Raw genomic sequence first — 22,611 nt, forward strand, 5'->3', positions numbered from 1 at the left:
TGTTACCCTTTTTTGGCATGTCTTTTCTTGTATTGTGTGAAGAAACTTTTAAAAGTTCCAAATATTTAATATTTTACAGTAAAATATTAAAAATGTTATTTAAAAAGAAATGAGTGTGGTAATATTTGCCAGTAAAAAAAAAAAAGTTATTTTAAAAGAAATGAGTGTGGTAATATTTGCCAGTAAAAAAAAAAATTCTTTTAAAAGAAATGAGTGTGGTCTCTTCTTCTAATATGGTAATATTTTTAATGGTGGCCCTTTTGGTGTAATGGTGGCCCTACTTTGTGACCTCCCATGGTAAAGCCCTTTAAAAAGGCTTTTTCTTATGTTTATCTATAGGGAAAAAAAAGGCCTTACCCGGGTTAAGTGTAAAAGGGGATGATCAGGCAATTTACCGGGTAGCACTGTAGTGGAAATGTGTCTCCTACCCATGTCCCACCTGGGTTCGAACCGGGTACAAATTACCGGGTCCGACCCAGGTTGCTAGTGGAAAAGGGGTATTACTGGAACCAGCAGATATGAAATGTTCAGCAATACAATTTTGCTTCTGTTAGCTATTTTACATGTTTGATTTTGCAATCTTCATAATTTTGGTCATGCATAGTCATTACTAATTCTTGGGAGAGAATATATTTATTTATATACAGTATGTTCCCAGTTCCAGTTGTCAGTTTCCAAATTACTAGGTAGAAATGTTTTCTTCTCGGATTTCTCGCATTAATATCTTCAGCAATATAATGGTGCTGATTATACCATCACAGGGCCTGCAGCAATCCCAGGTCAGGCTGAATTGTGGTTAATTGTTGTACTCATTAAATCATCTTAATGAAATGATGCAAGGGGTAACATCACAATGCACTGGTCTGTGTGTACACAGGGATGGGCCAAGATTAGCTCCAGTATGTTAAACGCACAGATGTGTCTAAACCTGAAGCTACTATTATACTTTCCAGCTTGCTATTATAGGATGCAAGTGAAAATAACGATTGTTTTCAGAGGAATAAAAGTCTATTACTTCATGTAACCAAGGGAGACAGAAAAGAAACGGAATTTCAACTCAAATGTATGCGTTTTGTAAATCAAGGTTAATAATACTCATTAGGCTCAATTCAATTAAACGCAATGACCTCGCAGGTGTGAGTCTTTGTGGCAGCAGCCACACTTTTACAGTGTCATTTGGGTAGTTTCTGTTGTCATTATGATTTAAAAAGAGTAAACACAGTTGTTTGACAATAAATGGAGTTATCATTAATTTTCTCTGACAAATGGCTACAAAAACACAAATTCTGCTAGGGTATGTAAACTTATGAGCACAACTGTATAGCTTATGATGCTAACGTCAAGTAATGGCTAAAATTGTGTTTTCCAACATGTTCGATTTACCCAATGCCTCGATAGAACAGGAATAGAACATAGAAAAGGAATTTCCCAGACATCTGTCTGGGTCACTTAACTCTGTACTGCAAGCTGACACTATGGCCTGACTGCTGCATGGTTAGATCTTTCAGACCACAGAAGTATATGGCATCTAATATAGGGGGTATTCAATTAAGTGTCATTTTTTTCCAGCTACACAAAACAACTGCACCTTTTCCATGCTTGACTATTCAATTGTGGGCCTTTTTTTGAAAATTTTGACGGGGGGGAGGTGACCCAAAATCAGATGAAAACATCTGCCAATTCACCAAAAAGTGGTCAAAAATAGTTTTCACCTTTTGCCAGATTGTTTGCCCAGCTGAAAAATTGGCATGGGCCTTTAATAGGGTGAATCCTAATCTCACCAAAAATGGAGGAAAATTGATGATATTTCGCTTTGGCAAAAAATCTGGCAATGATTGAGTACCCCCATAGGCTCTGATGATAGGCCAGTTAAAAATGAAGTGATCAGACTTCAAGGTGTAATATTACTGTACACAATGCACATTAACCAGCAATATATTTTACTGTGTTGTAACAATTGTGAACTTGGGTCTGAGTAGAGATGGGGGCTTAAACTATATTTTTGCACCTGGGCCAACCACTCACAAGTTCTGAAACTGATAGGAATCACTGGGTTACATATTTTGCAAGTTACCTTCTTCTTTGCTTTTCTGTGGTAAAATTCCATCTGAACCTACAGGAGTATACAAATGCCAGTGGTGTAGAGAAACTAAATTGCAAAGCAACAGAATACAATGGAACGTCAGTTCTGCCATTATTGTTGTGCTAGTTTAACCTTTGCATGTTAAGTTGAAATGTAATGTTAAGGACACAACTGATAATAGAACTGATAGGAGCATGTTGTGAAAGCTGTAATGCTGAAGGAAATGAATACCAAAGCGGAAGAGTTGCTAAGCAACCAAGATGCTCAGAGCCATTAGAGGCATATTTTAGACCTTGTTTGTGTGTGGTGCCTGAATATTTGCTAATACTGGAAAAACAGCTATATGATATGGTTATGTATGAAAATGTAAACCTGATATATGTATATACTGTCAGAGGAAGGAGCTGTTGAGCCTGAGGGATTTTTATCATTATCCTTTATTTATATGGCACCACGACTCCACGAGAGATCTGCATCGCCCAATTACAGATTACATAAACCTATAAGCAAAACAGTGACTTATACTGAAATGAAGGACAAGTAAAAGGTACATAAACATAGCTGCATTAGCAGACGACACAGAAATAAGTATCAGGATGGCAGAATACACAGGATTTGGTTTAAGTAAAGGTGCGCACACAAGGGGGAAATATATTGCTCAGTTTCTCCTTTTCATCAGCGACCAGAGTTGCCGGGGGAGCCGCAGAGGTAATCAGCTGCGACCAGTGATTAGAATGGGGCTGAAAACGGGAGCGCGCACCCAGCGATTTATCGCTGGGGCACACTCCCATCACTGGCAATATGGTTGCCAGCGACCATATTCCAGCGATTTCAGCCCCTATCGCCCCCGTGTGTACACAGATTAAGAGAAAGTAAGAGATTAGGCAAAACACCTGAGGGAAGAGGGCCCTGTTCTGAGAGTTTACATTCTAGCTATAACCGATGCAACATAATTGACACATATATTGAATATATTTCACATGTATACAAAGTGTCCCATGCAAACATGCGGGTGTCTGTATCCAAATTATTGAGGCCAATTCAGGATTGAAATACTGTCAATCCTGGGATTGGCCTCTTGATAAAGCCCTGCTCTTGGAACTGCTTAGAACAGGGGTGGGCAATAATTTCAGCTGGGGGGCCGCTTAACACTTCCAGTAAATGTTCGAGGGCCGAGCTCAGGAAAAGTGGGTGTGGTCATGCAAAATAGGGTGTGGTCACATAAATGGGGGGTCTCTTTGAGTGTAGTGTGCCACACGATATACCACTTATAAACATTATGCAACACAATAGTAGACCCCTTTATACTTGCCCCTTACACATTACGCCAGGGTTGACAAATTTCTTTAAAATCTAGGAGCCAGGATGAAAAGGTAGGAGCCAGACAAACTAAAAATAGGGACAGTGCATGCCGAAGGCACGCACCATAAATTTACACACGCCATAATGCCCATTACATATACCGCATGCCGTCAGGGCCGGACTGGCCATCTGGCACTTCTGGCAAATGCCAGAAGGGCCGATGGACCTGTGGGCCAATATTGTGCTGCAGTAAATGTTAATGTTGTGTCCGCCCTGCTGCCGCCCTCCCAGTCCATCATACTGGCCGCCGCGTCATTTGCATACTGACGTCATGACGCCGACGCGTCAGGACGTCATGATGCGGCGGCCGCCACTGCAGATGCCCGCAGCCCGCCCGTCCGTCCCTGCCTCCCTCCATTGATTGCTGCCTCCACTAGCTCTGATGGGAGGAGAGCGCACCGCGCGTCTCTCCTTCCCCTCAGTGTGTATTCCTGTGCCGCCATCAGCCAATCAGAGCTCGCAGGCCGGCAGCCAATCAGCAGCAGGCCCACGAGCTTTGATTTGCTGATGGCTCAGTCACAGGGAACTGAAGTTGAGACGCTGTGCTGTGTGACGATGTGCTGTGCTGCTCTCCTGTCCTTGGAAGAAGGGTAGCAGGCAGCAGCCACAGCAGAAGGACATCAGATTCTCAGAGCAACAATGGTGAGTGCTGTCACTAATGGGGGCATTTCTATGTTTCTATACCTGGCACTATTGGGGGCATACCTGGCACTATTGGTGGCATACCTGGCACTATTGGGGGGCATACCTGGCACTATTGGGGGGCATACCTGGCACTATTGGGGGCATATCTGGCACTATTGGGGGCATATCTGGAATTAGTGGGGGCATACCTGGCATTAGTGGGGGCATACCTGGCACTATTGGGGGCATATCTGGCATTAGTGGGGGCATACCTGGCAATATTGGGGGGCATATGGTGTGTGTCATATTCTGTGCTGGGCATTACGTGTTGGTGTGTGTGCCACAATGTGTAATGGGCATTACGGTGTGTGCCACAATGTGTAATGGGCATAAGTATTGTGTCATATTCTGTAATGGGCATAAGGATTGTGTCATATTCTGTAATGGGCATAACGGTGTGTGCCATAAGGTGTAATGGGCATTACGGTGTGTTCCATAATGTGTACTGCTACTTTTTGTGATGCCACGTCTCCTTTCTGTGAGGCCACGCCCCTTTTTCACCGCGCGGCTTCGCCGCTCAAGGGTCCCGCCTACTGCTGGTGGGCCTGTGTGCTCAAAAATGCCAGGGCCTATTTCTGGTCCCAGTCCGGCCCTGCATGCCGTAATGTCCAGTACCCATTATACCAAACATTGTAATGCTCATTACACATTATGCCATACACTATAATGCCTATTACATACCACATGCCATAATTACATATGTCACATAAGTTTTGCTTACCTACATGCTTGTTGCTATGGGTTTTATGCTGGATGCCAGGGGTTAATATGCTCATTGCCAGTGGGGTTACATGCTCTGCCAGGGGTAAAAGCTTGTTTCTATTGGGTTAACCTGCTCTGCCAGGGGGTTAACATGATCTGCCAGTGGTAAATGCTCATTGCCATGGGGTTAACCTGCTCTGCAATGCCACACCCAGTACTAATTATATTGAGGGGGGGCAGGGTTCCCTAGCAAACTGCCGCACTGAGGGGGTCGACAGGGGCAGGAGGATTAAAGCACTGCAGGAGGGTGGCTGGAGATTCAGCAGACTAGACTAAAGCCAGGGATTCCCAATACTGAGGCCACAGAATTACTGATAGGTATACACAGCTACAGAGCAGGGGCGGAATTAAAAAAACAGGCTGCCGCACACAGTTATACTCACTGCCGCTCTGGGGGGGTGACAGGCTGCAGGCATAACACAGGTATCACAGCAGGAGGGTGGCTAGAACCGCGCTGACATCCGCGGCTTCCCGGCAACTTAAGGTGCGTACACACGGGGCAATATGATCGCTGGCAATCATATTGCCCCGTGTCCCGTTTTCATCTGCGACCAGAGAAATTTAAACACTGCTGGATGAAGAGGCAGGGGATGTCGCTGGTCGGAGGAGCATGCTCCTCCGACCAGCGACCATTCAGGGGCTGAAAACGGGAGCGCGCACCCGGCGATTTATCGCTGGTGCACACTCCAATCACTGGCAATATGGTCGCTCAGCGACCATATTCCCAGCGATTTCAGCCCCTATCGCCCCTGTGTGTACACAGCATTAGGCTGTGGCATGTGGCAGGCCCCAGTTTTCAGAGAGTGGAGCGGTGATGCGGGGGGTCCGGATCTCCGACATGCTGCAGGGGGAGACACACGGCTGCCAAAACCGAACTGCGCCCGCCCCGAATAGCATTACCGAATAGCATTACTGGGAGAGTGGACGGGGATGAGGTCATGCGGCTGTCGCACTAACCAATGGCAGGGAGGTGGTTACCACGTCACCGCGTCCTGTCCCACGCTCCCAGTAATGCTGTGCGCGGCAGGCACAGTCGGGCATTGACAGCGGCGGCAGCAGTAATAATGCAAAAATATAAGTGCCAGTTAAATGACAAGCTGCTCTAGTCGGGCCGCTTGTCATAGTAATAGTTGCCCACCTCTGGCTTAGAAGCAGCACTTTGACCAGAGCACTCAGACTTTATTGCCCTGTGCAGATCTCTGCAAAAATAGTGCGAAAGGCCATATTTTCATTGAGTTTCACAGCAATTGATAGCTAGACTCTGGGGGGGGTAAGTTTTAAAAAAAATTATGGAGCTTGTGCAGTGTGGGACTTAGCGGCCTGTGTGCATCCATTATAAATACGCCACTGGCACTTTTTACTAGCATTTAAATGCCCGGCCTGTTGTGTCAGCAGACACGGCACACTGGGCAGTTGATTGGGAGGTGTGAATGCACAATTGTAAGGATCGACCAATTAGCCGGTCCATCGAGTGGAGCAGAAGGGCAAAAGACCAAGGGCGAGATGTACTAAGGGGAAAATGCGGTAAAACCCCTGTTTTACCGCATTTTCCTATGCATTATTACCCGGCCGCACCAATATTGCCGGGTAGAGTATCGCCACCCGCTGCCTCCGCCGCAACCCTGCTGCCTCGCCGACCCCCCCCCCCCTCTCCCCCTCCCTTGGGCTTACCTTCTTACAGGTCCTCCTGGACCCCGGAAGGTAAGCCCTTCCTGCCCCTAGAAACACAGAAGGACGTCCTTCCGGCTGCAGGGGGGGGGGGGGGGGGAGGAGGCGCCGGGGACAGCTATGCTGAGCTGTCCCAGCTGCAGGGGAGAAGCAGGCGGCTGGGAGGTGACAGAGACCTCCACAGACCACAGTACAGGTATCGTGGGGGGCCTCCATCATTGCACCGCGATGCCAGCCGCATATGTTAGTACATATGCGCTGGCATTGCGGTGGGGGCATGGCGAAGGGCGGCAATGTATATTAATACATCCCGCCCCAATGGTGAAGATGGTGCATGAGGACGTGGCTCTACTACAGGGGGGGGGGGGGTGAATTTTCAGATTCAGGTGCTTGATTTCTGTGGAGAAGGAGACGTGGAAAGGTTAAATTAGCACATCTCATCCAGTTAGTGACAGTTTAACACATCTGGCATCAAGCTGTAGCAGTCAGGTAAAACTATACAGTACTCCACCGCTCCGAGGTGACCTGCTAAACAATAATTGAACAATTAAGTCCAGTGTCTGACAAGTATCTTGCAGCTACAGCCTCATAGATAACTATATGTGTCAGGCTACAGGAGGCAATGAACTGATCCAGTAATTGCTAGCGGCACATAGGCTGGATTTCTCCATAATGTATAACATACTAACCCCACAGAAGTCCACTGAAAGCAATCTAAACTCGATCATTAAATCAGCTATAAAGCAGGGATTTTAAACTGTCCTAATAAAAAACATATATGCAGCGCTAAAGTCTGTCAGTTAATAGTTAATCTGCTCATCTACTGGACTCCGAGACACTAATGCAATAGAACTCCAGAGAATTGCAGCTCTGAACAAACTTGGAAGAGACTTTTAACTTGGAAACTACCCTGTACAACTGTTTGTTAAAGTCAAGCAGAATTCCAGTAAAACCTCTTCAATGACCTGTATTAGTAATAAACAGTATTAGAGAATGGGCAAATAAGAGCAAGTTAGAATTTAATAGGAAATATACAGGGTGTGGATCTTACCCTAAAGGCCCATACACACTAGAAGATTATCTTTCCATTCTGGCTGGTTGGAACGAAAATCTGGAAATTTCTGGGAACAAATTGCAATCAACCGTTTGCTCCCAAATGCTGGAAAATGGACAAAAGCACCATCTGCATAAACTGATTTAAACATTTTTTGTCTGTTTTCCATGTTTAGGAGCAAAAGGTCAATTGTCATTTGCTCCCCAAAATTTCCAGATTTTTATTCCAACCAGACAGATTGGAAAGATAATCTTCTAGTGTGTATGGGCCTTAAGAGCGTTACTGGGCACCGTAGGGGAAGTGAAATTAAATGCATGATCCTGTGTACCGATTAGTAGCAACATGTAGGGATTGTTTATTCGCACCTGATATCACGTCAGAGACATGCATGTCGGGGAGAGGCATCAGGCTTCCTAAAGAAATGGGGATGTTTCCACTAGCAACCTAAACTTTAGTGCTGTATAGGCACTTTGGTAGTTACCAGCCATCTGCTTGCACAATACTTTGGTTTCACGATTGCTGCTGGACACAGAGCCAGGACAAATTTTCCCCATAATTGTAGAATTTGTATCTTAAGATAGCACTAACATGTGCAGCATAAATGGGAAAGTACAGCAATTATAGCTAACCCTCTGAGCCAAGCTCACTAGTGGCAGAGGAGTGGGTAAGCAGGAGACTGAGTAGTAAATACAGATACATAGTAAATCCTGCCAAACTGTCAGCAAAGGGCTTTCAATATCAATCAACTTGTATGCACAATGGAGTAAGGATCAACTCCCCATAAACTATTCCACGTGGTAGCAACATCTTTGCCACTTTGAAAATAGTTGCTACTGATGTCGTGGAAACAGATGTAATAATCCCTCCATTAAAGATTTGATCCCAAAGCACAGAGCATAGGCAGCACTGGAGCAGCGCCCTGCGAAGGCCCATCCCCCAAACATGTGATGTAATGCGAGAGCTAGCTGGATGAAACGTGGTGCGCTGTACACTGCAGGGTGCGTGCCCGGAGTATGATCCAAGCCGCATTACAGCAGCTATACTGGCTGCAAGGTACCATTACAGGCCATCTGTTTGCTAAATAAAGGGGTCATAGGGCAGTGATGGTGCTGCTCCAGTGCCCTACAACTTGGATGGCTGAACTTTCCAGTCCTAAGAAAGTGTTATTGTGTGTTATCACAGTACAATCTATAGCTGTGGAAGGGAAGGGGCTGTGGGTGTTTGTGTGTGCAGTGTGGTGCCTAGAGACAGGGCCGGATTAAAATCTGTGGGGGCCCTAGACAACAAAATTGTGTCAATTCCCCCCCCCCCCCCCCCCAATGGAGGCAGGACACGCCCCCTGGACGGAGACAGGTCCGCCCTCTCCTGGATGGAGGCAGGTCCCCCCCTGGTACCTGGACAGCGTGGGGTCCAGGCAGCGAGGATCTGTGCAGTACTGGGGAGGCAGCGGGGTCCATGTGGCGGATGGGCAGTCAGCAGCAGGGTCCCTGCAGCGGATGGGAACTAGTAGCGCTACTAGTTCCCATCTGCAGCAGGGACCCCCTGGCTGCCCCACCCTGCTGCCTGCCACTGCAGCAGCAGTGCCAGTGAGGGGGCCCGATGTGGGGCCTGGGACAACCACCCCTGTCGCCCTGTGGATAATCCGGCACTGCCTAGAGATGAGGAATGCAAGAAGGTACTTATGGGGGTGTGGTGTGGGAATGGGTAACATACCGTGTCATCTCTAGATGTGTGATTTAGTAACTCTGGGAGTATGTGTCAGTATATGAGACTGGTGAGATACAGGTGTCTGAGATGGGTACCCGATGTACAGTAATTGTTGAGGATAGTGGTGTATATGTGAGTGGTAGTGTTTTAAGTTGAAATGGGGTGAAATATGATAAATTCCTCATACAGAGATGGGTGTAATACAAAGTTTATTCGATGTGCAGATATCAGGAATGCCTGATAGTCATAATAAATCGCTGTGATGGTCAATAATTAAATAAAAATAATAATAAATAAATAATTCCCAGCTGCACAGAAGGTTGGAGTGCTGTTGTGGTTATATAAACAGTCTCTGCAAGGGGTAACTAGGCTGTAGGCGGAGCCAGGTGTAGCTGACCTGATGAAGCTGGATCAAAAGTGAAAATGACTCAAAATCCATTAGTATTACTGGTCAGTAGAGCAGTAGATGATATCAAAGTGCCGCTTCTTACTGGCTACAGGTTGCAGTGTTAACCCTACTGGCAGGGCTGCCACTAGGAATTTTGGGGCCCAGGACTGATTTCCAGTCCGGGCCCCTCCGCCCCGCTTCAGAGAGAATGGAGATGGAGCAGCCTGACACTGTATTCCTTCTAAATGGCAGCTGTACTGTGCCCCGCAATGCAGTACTGTGACTGGTACCTCTCATATATGTGGGGGGGGGGGTGAATGAGGGTGCATACAGCCATCTACGTATATTGGAGCGGTGCACAATAGATTATGGGTGCGATTTTGGTTCACTCACAGTGAACGCAAATCGTCCCCTGCCCCGATGGTCGTGGTTTGCACATGCTCCTTTCTTCGCAGGTGCAAATCCCAACTGCGAACAGTCGCTGTGATTTGCAATGTTGCTGGGCCGTTTGCAGAGCGGTGCGGACTGGGGCGTGCGGCGGTGGACTCGGGTGTTGCCCATGGGAACGCCCAGTGTCCCTATGAAAGCTGCCTACACACATAAGTCAGTGTCCACTTATATTTGCGAAAGCTGGGGAAATCATTCGAAGCACATGCGAGGGGATGTGTCTTCATGATTGTTGCTAGGGGAAACGGCGGCAGGGGGTGTGCATTTGCAGGGGTGGCTGGGCGGTGTTACAAGGACTCTGCGAGCTTCGCAGCTTAGCGAGTCAACCAGAATAACCCCCTAAAGCTGTTACTGCTTGCAGCGGTCGGACCACAATCCTGTGTAAGTGATTTATGACCTAGTTCCAGTTGTGCCGGATGTGACAAAACTTTTTATACAGATTCATGCACTACGGAGCACACCCTTTATTTCAACACATTTACATATAGATAGATGGGTATATACAGTATTTACTACACTTGGTGTTTTCCTTATATTGTTGGACACCTTATATACTATATAGTAAATGAATATAGAGATTTGTATTTGTAATAAAAAAAAGAAAATGGCAGATGATATCCCTTCCCAGAACAGAACAAATTATTCAGGGGGTGCAAAGTGAGACACTGGAGTTTATTGCGTGATCTACTGACTGGGCAATGTAGCTTGGGCATGAGCCAAGTCTTTACCATTTTTAGAAAGAACTTCCTGGTGAGGAAGCTGTTTGTAAAAGAAGAACTTGGGTGCAGCACAGAACAGCCGGTGAGATTGGCAGCACTTACTGTGAGGTTAGAAAACAGAATGACGCGCTCTGGAGTGTGAAAGACTAAAATAAACACAGATCTTTCCAGCTTCACTGAGGAAACCGCTAACTGCTTCATGTCTTATCAAAACTATAAAAGCATGACTTTGAAGGACGCTTATTATATCATACCGACTGACATTTGGATTTGATGAAAAACACATATACAGTAGGATAGTATTATAGAGCAATTGTACAATGTAAAAAAAAAAGCAATTGTAATAAGCAATAATAATTCAACTGGATTGTATGCCAGAAACTTATCACAATGTTATCGGTAGAAACGTTATTTAAAAAAAAAAATCAGTTTAAGAATGAAAAAATATATAACTAATCTAATAATAATAATAATAATAATATGGTACTTTTCAAAAGTGAACAAATGTGTACATTTCTATGTATTCTACTTGTACGTCTTCTAAAAGGGGTTAATCCTTGCTCACTATTTAGAAGCTAAATATATACACAATGGGCAGTGGGTTGGTGTAATGAGCGATGTCAATGTCCGCTAAAAGAGCATAAAATAATATAGACGACAAGAACATTAAGCCTCAGTTTGTGAACTTCAACCAGAATAGCTGCATAATCAATTCCACCACATTTCAATCACAATTAATTTCCCATAGAATTTGGAAACATATACTAAAAACTTTGAAAGTTTGATTATTATTTAAATAGAATGGTAAACTTGAAAAGGGTTACAGGCAGTGCTTATCCAAACCTCACTTTGACTTACTGGCACCTTGTCTTCCACTTAAATCATTACAACAGTTAAAATTTTTGGTACTTGTGTATTTTGGCGGCGCCCATCGCATCGCATACCATAAGGCATACGATGGTATGCGATGCGACGCGATATCGCGCGATATTGTACAATGCCATACAATTTAAAAATTGTATGGCATTGTATATGGCATACAATGCCATACGATGCGATGCGATTAAACATTGTATAAGCACCCTAATGGGTGCTTACAATGTTAAATGCACCCCCACGCCACCCCCCCACTATAAACGTGAACCCGAAGCGTGGCGAGCGCAGCGAGCCCGCGAGGGGCGGCGGTACACGTCCTCCGACCTTTTCATACCCCCACTATCCACGTCGGCGTGGAGCTGAGAATAGAAAGTGTGGCGAACAAATAAAAAAACTGAATAGAAACCGATCCAACACAATCACTGAACACACGCATTGAAACAGGTGACGGAACAGCTCAAAACTCCACGTTGAATGGATAATCCTTGTGCTTTTTGGCTGAGGATAATGCGCAGACCTATGAAAAGGTCGGAGGACGCGTACCGCCGCCCCTCAAGGACTCGCAGCGCTCGCCACGCTTCGGGTTCAGGTTTATAGTGGGGGGGTTGGCGTGGGGGTGCATTTAACATTGTAAGCACCCATTAGGGTGCTTATACAATCTTTCATCGTATAGGGGCTAAAAATCGCGTCGCATCGCATGCCATCGGATGCATGGCATGCGATTCGATTAAAACATCGCGCGATGGAAATTGGGGGCGCCGCTATAATACACAAGTACCAAATTTTTCATTCCATCGTGAAGTCTGTCATGCAGTAGAGATTTTGAAAATCACTTACTTTGCTGGCTGTATCTCCCCACTTCCCCATCTAAGTCTTCTGAGCAGACTACGAAAAGGCCAAAATATCAGTACCTGTTTTCAAATCTCCTGCCGTCTTGCTGACATATTAATTAATTTACTGACTACAGTCAGGCAGTGGGACATTTCAAACAGAAATGTAGTTGTTCCCACATAATAGCCATGTACATGCCTCCCAACTGCCCCACATCCCACCCGGCAGTGTCCGCGGTAGGGGGCAGTTGCGAGTCCCGCCAGGCTGTCGCTGCTCTGTACGGTGTCTATTCAGTGAGTCAGAGGGACTGGTGCATATAAGGCAACCAGATCCCCCCCCCCCCCCCCCTTGCGTTTGCCTAAGGCTAGCAAGCTGGTCTGAATCAGGCCTACTGTCATTGCATGGGAGAAAAGCAGTGGGTGTGGCACAGAAACTCTAACAGAATATTGTATAACATCTATTATTTTAAAGAGCTCATACTCAATCTATGGTGGCTGTAGCTAGGGAAAATGTGTGCTTACTGCTAAAGACTAATAACTAGGATTAGCTGGGCTGTCAGTATGCATACCCTCACCATCATTTCCCAGAGAACACAAAATACATCTACTTATTGTCTTAGGAAACTTCACTCTAGCCTACTTGTCAATTCAGGTTTTGTTTCCTGTGTCTTTTAATTTTCTCAGAAAACTGAGCAAAAAGCAAGTACTAGCAATAATCCATCAGCTAAATATAATGACTAGATGATCAACTGTAATAAAGTCAACTGTTTCCCTTAAGGCATCTGAACTTTTAAGGAACTTTGTTCAATTCAAAATCAGTTTGTATTACAATAAAGAAGTTACAAATGGACAGCTGCAGAGCAGGATATCTCTCCTCCGATGTTCTTGTGTTCTGTAGGTGTCACAGCCAGATTTATTAACATTATTTTTACTAAAATAATGTGGAAAAGTTTGTTTTCACACCCTTTTGATATTATTTTAGCATCTAGGAATTGTTAAAATGAATTATCTATTTTTCACTACTCTTATTACAATTCTGTCATTTTGTCCAGACCCCAATATCACGGATTCATTAACAATCTTCCCCTTTTGTCGTATGTTCTCCGTGGGACTCAGTGGAGTTATCTCTGTGCTATATAACTCCATTCTAGCCCCTAATTTCTCCCCTGAGGAAACATTTGAAATAGCCCGTAAGCGTGATTTTGGGTTACAATTAGATGACAACGGATGGTTTCACACTTGACAGCGGATTGCTGAAGCTTCCATTGATGTCAGTGTCAGAGAAACATCCTACAAAAAGAATAAGCTGATTGCACATATGTGTAATGTTTCTAAGCTCCTAATAGCCAAGCACTGGAAATCTCCACAAGCCCCATCCAAAAATGCTCTAATCAACAGGTTATGGGGCATTTCCTCTATGGAATATATTACATCCTTTTAAATAACATTGTGTCCACCCACCAACGGGTAGCCCTGGTTCAATTTATCTATCCCTCATCTATGCAGGGGAGCACCTTCATGATACTTTTGTTGTATCTCACGCCTCTGTTTCTTATTATTATTCCCTTTTCTTCTTCTGGTTTTTACAACATTGTTCTGTTAGATTCTCTTTGAATTTAATTACAGTACACTGTACCAACAGTTTTTAATAGCTATAAGCTTCTCTTTCTGATTATTTGTACTTAAAATAAATAAAAATATGAAAAATGTTACTGCATATTATAAATCTGTTTTATCCAGAGGTCTGTCTGGATTCTTTGTGTGATTGTGCTTTATATTTTGAGACCTACTACTGTTTTTACTGTCATCTAGTAATATAAATGCTTTTGGAGCAGCTTTCGTGAGAAAAACTGCAATGTCGGCAGCAGCACATGCGCAACACGTAATCAAGGTATTTTTAATTAAAAATACCTGATAATGCTGTGGAGTGGCATCCATGCATGCAATAATGGATACATCCAAGCAAAGGATTGGGCCAATATTACCACTGCACATCCACATCATCAGGTGATAAATCTGGAATAACATTAAAGGCCCCCATACAATATGCGATTTGGGCACGATTTCACCCGATTCGGATGCACTTGCAGACACCCCCTTTCGATCCGATGCGCGGTCCCGTGCGCATCGGATCGGGGTCGGGATGCTAAATCTTATGTGCAGCCCAGGACTACCTACCTAATATGGTGTAGGTCCCCCTCATACTGCCAAAACTGCTTAGATATGTTGAGACATTGATTAGACAAGACTTGTAAAAGTGTCCTGTGTTATCCAGTACCAAGACCTTGGCAGCAGATCCTTTAAGTCCTGTAAGTTGTGAGGTGGAGCCTCCATGGCTCGGACTTGTTTTTACAGCAAATGCCGTAGACACTCGATCGTATTGAGATCTGGAGATTTGAAGGCCAAGTCAACACCTTGAGCTCTTATTCCTCAAACCATTCCTGAACATTTTACAGTGTGGGAGGGCACATTATCTTTCTAAAATAGGCCACTGCCATCAGAGACTACTGTTGTCATTATATGGAATGGAAGAAAGAATATCAATTGTGCTGAATAGCAGCTTGATATAAAATGGAAAAGGGTAAATTTGGAGTCCTGCGCTAAAAACAATGTGTAGTGTGACACTGAATAGATTTGCAAAGCGTAAAGGTAAACAAATAAATGAATTTATTAAGCACAATGTCACAAAAATGCTCCAAATGGCATTCCTGTGTATTAAAATGTAGGGCATGGGAGGGGTGAGAGGGGGGGGGGGGGGGAGTCGGTAACCAATGCCTTGCAAAAAGGAAGGAATAGGATTATGGATGGGCAAAAGGTATTGGGTTCGAATGGACAAATCAAAACTGCACCTGAAGAGCATAGGAACAATGTAAAATAAATAATAATAAAGTAACAAAAACTGTTATTGGTAAATTCTCCTTTTGCTAAGTTGTATAAATTGGTATTCATATTGCCAGCTATGCAGTTATTAGGCTAGTTAAAGCTTGGTTTACCAATACCTAGAGGTGAATATCCCTTTTTGAATAGATTAATTTAATTCTGTGAACTCATCACTGTAAGGATGTATTTTGGTTGTTTTTTCCCACCACATTTAATAACTATACCTTAGAAAAGGGAAATGATGAAGCAAATAAGGGTTTATCACCTGAAAGTTTATATTAAATAATTTACCCAGTGTTTACAGATATTCTCCTTCATAAATGATACATTAAAGCTTCCTGATGTTCTCTTAAATCATTCAAGCATAGGAAAGAACCCTCAAGCAAAACAGGAACAAAAAATTTAAATAGAGCAGCAGACATAACACACGTTACAGTGGTGTAATTGTGGAGGAACCTGCCCTGTTCAAATTATTTATTTTCTTCCACGTAGTAGTGATAGCCATTGTTTCTTCAAGGTAAAGATTTCATTTTAAGGGTAACAGAGAGGACATTCAATGAATTAAAGAGGAAAAACACTGTGCCCTCAGAATGTCATGTAATATGTACTCTTAGCGTATTTTCTTCTTAGGGCCAAAAATGATACAATATTGGTAAAGTTTGCTTTATATAGCAGACTGTATGGCCTGCTTTAGTTGTGGTATACAAAGTTATTGTTTACTATTAATGGTCAATAATGCAGTAATTGGAGAGTGAATGGTGCCGAGCCGCAAGGCAGAGGGAAAGTGCTCAGTGATTGTCGCAAGGCGGAGGGAAGCCTAATGCGGGTCTCTCCAAACCTTCGAGTGCGGAGGACCCACCGTTCTAACCCTTCCGGGGATTAAGGAAAGAGCAACTCTCTGGGCTCCGGCAAAGAGGACCCACCGATCCCTTTTTTCCCCTCTTCATCCTTATGGCTGAGAGGGGTTGGGGAAAAACAGGACCCTTCTCCTTTGGGAGAGGGTCCATTCGATCCCACGACCCCCTATGCATGGCTTTAGTCACTGCACTGGTGGTGGGAGCACACCTCGGGCTCCATGAGTTTCTTCAAACTCATCTGTTCTTATCAGTGGGTATGGACTGGCCTCTGGCAGAGAATAGAGAAAGGCGGGACTGAGTAACTGGTCTGATAGGCGTAGGGTGTGTGACCCCCTCATGCCTGGGAGTGTCGAAAAGTCTGGCTGAGTACCTTCACCTCTGCCATGTGGTAGGAGGTAATGTTTCGGTAAACCCACTGATAGGAGGGGGGGAGAAACATTGGGCCCAGTAGTTTGACTCTCTTGATGGGGTTTGTAGCCCCCGAAGGATGAGACAGTGAAAGGCTCAGTCTAGTATCCATTCCCAAGGAGCGGAGAAAGGCTGGGACCGAGTAGATGGCTCCCATTCCAGAGGTTCGTAGCCTCTGATGGGGAGTCAGCGAAAAGCCCAGCTTAGTACCTTAACCTTGGGATGCGAGAAACACTGAGACTGAGTAGATTGATCTTCCGAAGGGGGCCTCAACCCCTAAGGGAGTCATTCGAAAAGCCAAGTGGAGTATCAATTCCCATGCCAGGGGCTGGAAAGTGCCCTAGATGGAGAAACACTTGGTCGGACGCTGACTGGCTGGCTTCCAGCGAAACTCAGGGGTCCGAACCTGCACAGGTGATCCCAAAATCACCATGCTCTAGGTTTGGCTTCACATCTTTACCCTGGCCTTTTGGATGGTGTAGGACAATTTTTTACACCCCCATCCTGGCCTACTGGCTGGGGTCCCTTTATTTATTTATTTTCCCTCTCACGTTTGTCACTTTTCACGTTTTTTGTGTTTGGCCCTTATGGGCTATCCACTCCCCAATGTACCAAAGCTCTCATCCTTTTGGGGAGAGCTTCGATCCCTCGAGGGCAACCCCGAGCTGCAAAGTGAAGGGAAACTTAGTGCGGGTCTCTCCAAATCTTCGGACCCACCGTCCTAACCCTTCCAGGGGTTGAGGAAAGAGGGTCTCTCTAAGCTTCGGCGAAGAGGACCCACCGATCCCTTTTTTACCCTCTTCAGCCTTATGGCGGAGAGGGTTTAGGGGAGCAACGGGCCCTTCTCCTTTGGGAGAGGGTCCATTCGATCGCACAACCCCCTATGCATGATTTAGGTCACGCACTGGTGGGAGCACACCTTGGGCTCCCTGAGTTTCTTCAAACTCATAGCATGTGTGCCAGCAATGTGTGCTGAGTGAACTGTGCTAAACTACATTGCTCAGCACATTTAAGCACATGCAAGTAAAACCTCAGGCCAATGTGGTATCTCTAAAAACATTCATATCCCCACTCTGTGCACTGCAGGTGGGGCAGAAGTAACTTGTGCAGAGTGGGGTTTTACCTCAAAGTGAGATCTATATTGCAGTGTAAAAATAAAGCAGGCAGTAATTTTACTGCACAGAAACAAAAGAACCCAACCAAATCTAAATCTCTCTGCACATGTGACATATGCCCCCCTGCAGTGCACATGGTTTTGTCCATTTCAGAAGTAATTTGCCTTTGCGAGTGAACCAGACTAAGGGCCATTGTCTCTGATTTGCTGTCTAGCTATTAAATAGTTGGAAAGCAATTTTAACATGTTGAGTTGGATGTAACATTTTTTTTCTTTCAGTTTACTGTGGACTACAATGATTTGAGATATTAGGGTCCAATTAAATATAAGGTAACTAACTTCAGGAATTTTTCTTATTCTTATTCTTAGAATTTGCAAAACTTTTTTTATTTTTTTTATTTTAAGGGGGGGCTATTTTTTTTTTTATTATTACACATAAAAAGGGTACTGTAGCTTACCTTTCTTGTGAAAATTTATGTTAGCTGTAACATGAACATTATACAGATAACGAATGCCTTCAGCGGCTGCCTCCACTTCCTTTCTACTTTGTTGACATAATTGTTTGTTGTCACTGGGCAGTATTCAACGAGAATAATTCTCTGTGCATGGCGAGAGATTTTTTCTCTCACCATGCATTCGCCCTGTTCCGGAGGGCTCGCTGCCACTCCTGCTCCCACTATTCAATGTGGTTAAGACTCGCCGCCACTCGCGGCGAGTCTTGACCCCTTCCGCGGACGAGCGTCCGCGGCAGGGAGCCGGGGGATGGTGGCAGCCAGGGAGATTAAAGTCTCCCTGGCTGCCCCAGAACATATGTGGGGGGGAGGTGGGCTCCCCGGGACCCAGGCAGCACAAGCTGCCCCCCCTATAGCCAGCGGGGGACCCAGTATTCACTGCACCCGATCGTGCATATGTAATGATCGGATGCAGTGAATATATGAATATCTAATGAGCGGCTCGAGCGCTCCGGCCCCCTGCTGGCTGCTCTGTGTAAAAAATAAAAAATAAATGTAATTTTTTTTTTTATTAAATATATATTCATGTGCTAAAATCCTGATTTTTTTTACACCAAAATTAAAAAAAAAATCTTTTAGTTTAAAAGTTCACATTCCAGTTCTCCATGAAAAGATGGAGAATTGCTACACGGAGAGACACGGCGAAAATCACTTAAAAAGACGGCGAAAATATCACATTGAATAGGGTGGTTCACTTTTGGAGAGCAAAATGCTCCTTCCAACGTGAAAATAGCACAAACTCGCCATAAAACAAGGCAAAGTTTTCTCATTGAATACTGGCCACTGTAAATTTACCAGCAAGTGATATTCTTGTTTTCACTCATTAAATGCGAGATGTACTAAGCCCAGAAAAGTGATAAGCCACCAACCAATTAGCTTCTACCTGTAATTTTATTAAACACAGCCTGTGACATGGCAGGTAGGAGCAGGTGGTTTATCACTCTCCATTTTATCACTTTTCATGTGCTTACTACATCTGGCCATAAGAATGATAAAGGGTGCTCCAACCAATCGGCTCCTGTCATGTGTTTGAAAAATTACAGAAGCTCCATTTATCATTCATAACGAGTTATAACAAGAACACCTGTTGTGGAATCTGCCCCTTAGTAATAACAAACAATTATGACAACAATGTAGAAAGGAATTTGAGTCTGCCAGCGAGAACTTGGCGGAGATGTCTTTTGGAGGCAGTAAAAAGTGGAACCGGACTAAACCCGTAATGCCAGACTGGACAGCCTCTATTCATCAAATTGTGCCCTTCCGGGGCTTTTATGGACTAATTTATCATTTACTATTTCCGGCTAAATCGCTAAAATTTTTCGGGGGGTTAGCGGCAAATATTAAGTATCACCCAAATGTATCAGGAGGGACTGCAGCAGGACTCTCCGAGCCCTGCTGTGAATGCTCCTGCACCCCATCACCCATAGGCAGGGCCGGTGCAAGGGTTCATGACACCCTAGGCCAGGGCTGGGCAACACCGGCCCTCCAGATGTTAGTGAACTACACATCCCAGGATGCTTTGCATTAGTTTTGCTATGTGGCCATGCTGAAACTGATGCAAGGCATGCTGGGATGTGTAGTTCATCAACATCTGGAGGGCCGGTGTTGCCCAGCACTGCCCTAGGCAAATCTTCTCCCAACCCCCCCCCCCCCCTCCAATACCACCAATTACCCACTGTCCAGCAGTGGTGAGAGAAGGGTGGCAGGGATGAGAGCAGGGTGTGGAAGCGTCTGGCGGACTCCAGCAGTTGCTGTGAGGGGACCTGGGGCACCCGGCGGGCGCAATGTGGCAGCTGTGAGGGGACCAGTGACAGCAAACCATGTGGACCAGAGTCCTGTAAATGCAGCAGGCTGGCCACTGCCTCTCCTCCTGCTGTAAAGTGCATTTAAATTCAAGAAACCACTGACAATTCAAGACCACTGGTGCATGTTCTCTGTGAATGAGTAGCCCCCCCCCCCCCAGTATCACCTATGCACCCCCATCACTGCACACCCCTTCATCAGTGTTCAACCAACGATCCATGTAATAACCCCATCACACATTAAACCCACCCCCTACGACCTCCATTACACCGCCATCAATACAGGACCTGTCAGCAAGGCAAGAGGACCAGGAGGCACTGATACGCACAGGAGATTACTGTTCCCCGGCGCTGCTGTCGCCGGCTCATGACGCTGCTGGCCGGGATACTCAAGCTCCTCCTTGCTTCTGCCAGCCCAGCACCGTAGCACGGTGCCGCTAATGCTAGTGAGGCTGCAGTGCTGCGTGATTAATGCTAGTGATCAATCTTCAAAAAAGAAGATTGCTCCACGCTATCTTCAAAAAAAAAAAGGCTGCCAGGAGAAAAGTGGCCACCGCTAATGGGACCTGCGGTGCTGCTTCATTTAAAATGTTAAATAAACAAATGCTGCCCTTCATCGGGCAGCATTACTTCTGGTTCCTGGGGCTACCGCAATTCTAAAATAGCAGTAGCCTATGGGCTACAGCAGGGCAACTCTGGCCCTCCAGATGTTAATGAACTACACATCCCAGGATGCTTTGCATTAGTTTTGCTATGTGGCCATGCTGAAACTGATGCAAGGCATGCTGGGATGTGTAGTTCATCAACATCTGGAGGGCCGGTGTTGCCCAGCCCTGGGCTACAGATTGCACCGTCAGGAGGGTTGGCAGTGGGGTTAGCGCTGACCCCCCCACTAAGTGCATCAGATGGGCGGGCTGAGTTCAGAGCCCTGTCCCTGCATGTGCAGGATGATACATCCCCGCTATAGGATCGCATAATACAATGCGATCCTGGGTGGTAATATTCCACCCAGATTGCATTGTATATGCAATCCTTAATAAATATGCACCTAAGGCTGTGTACACACGGGGGCAAATTTGTCTAATATCGCAGGCATTATGGTCGCTGAGCTACCATATTGCCCGCGATTGGAGTGTGCACCGACGATATATCGCCGGGTGCGCGCTCCCGTTTTCTCCCCCGTTTTCTTTTTCATCAGCGACCATCTCTGATCGCTTATGCAAACGGGACACCGAGCGATATATCCCCCCCTGTGTACAGGGCTTTAGTGTCTGGTCCCGGAGGGTGTCTGTAACTCCTGTCTCTGGAGAGATTACAAGATCTGGAATTACATAGTTTGATGACTAGAGCTGGTCCTTTCAAGCATTTCGGGGGCCGATCTTGTTGTTACCCATTCCCTGCTGTTGCTCACTGGTGTCACCTGTAATAAACATCATAGTTTTTTAGTAGACTATACTTGCACCAGTTATTATATTGGACAGAAAGTTTTTTAGGGGGAGCTGCACTATATGTTGGGAATTTTTACAATAATGTTATTGTTTGGGGGACATAACTGATTATAACTAGTTGAACAATTATTATATGTCAGTCTTACCGTATAAAAAGCATGATATATTGCATTAACACTCTTAAAGCATGCATATCCAGTTACACTCTATTATTATTATTATCATCCTTTATTTCCATGGCAAAGTTCTACAGCGCCTCCACCATTTCTAAGAATCTCTAAGTACCACAGTAAGGCAGCCATGCAGTTTGCTGCTAGCACTTGATAAACAGCAAGTAGTGACATTGAATTCAATCGAATCAATACTGCAGCAATTACACCTGACCCCGTGACCCTCTGCGCTGCACACACATCACACGGAAGAAGGATCATCTCTTCAAGACCTGGCCGCTGGTTTCAACAAATTTACTATAAAGCAGCGTAATAAAAAAAAAATCCTGCTACACTGAGGAGATCCCGGCAGCGGGCGATGCGGCAGAGAGAGAAGCGCTCCCCCAGCTGCCTGCAGCCTCCGCCACAGCAGCTCCGCCAGCGTGCGGCATGGGGAGCCCCGGCGGCCGCTCTAGATGGAGAGTGACGGCACGAAGGAGTCTCGGCAGCACCACGCTGTTTGTGCCACTGCCCTACGCCTATGTAATAAAAGTCGCAGCAGTAGCAACTCTCCCCAGACTGTGACTGCGGGGGGAACCTTACCATACACATACCGGTAGCCACAGCAGGGCACGGCGCATGCGCACTGCGATCTCACTGCGTCTGTGTGCGCTGCTGCTGGCCGTGCGCCAAGTGAGGAAGGGGTCTCGTTCCCTTCCCTGTCACTGACATGTGCTCGTTCATATGATGCCTATAATAATAATAATAGCAGCCATGAGATGCGCTGCTGCAGCTGCAGGCTGGTCGCTCTCAGTTTGTGTCACTCATCCTTGTCACAGCGCCTGTCATACATCTGCAATG

At 45.5% G+C, this 22,611-nt stretch overlaps 1 long non-coding RNA gene across 3 annotated transcripts in view; it reads right to left on the reverse strand.

Annotated features, from left to right (window-relative positions):
• LOC146074275 (uncharacterized) overlaps positions 1-22,406 on the reverse strand; it is a 30,982-nt gene extending 8,576 nt beyond the window's left edge. The window contains exon 1 of one of the 3 annotated variants that reach the window (XR_014473397.1): positions 22,365-22,406. This is a non-coding gene — a long non-coding RNA (uncharacterized LOC146074275). Of the gene's footprint in view, positions 1-21,484 lie in introns of all 3 variants that reach the window. The other 2 variants (XR_014473398.1, XR_014473399.1) reach the window with 2 other exon arrangements.
• Positions 22,407-22,611: the final 205 nt, after the last annotated feature.

The sequence above is a fragment of the Crinia signifera genome, chromosome 4 (genome assembly GCF_055691185.1).
Source record: "Crinia signifera chromosome 4, ASM5569118v1, whole genome shotgun sequence".
Taxonomy (NCBI): Eukaryota; Metazoa; Chordata; class Amphibia; order Anura; family Myobatrachidae; genus Crinia; species Crinia signifera.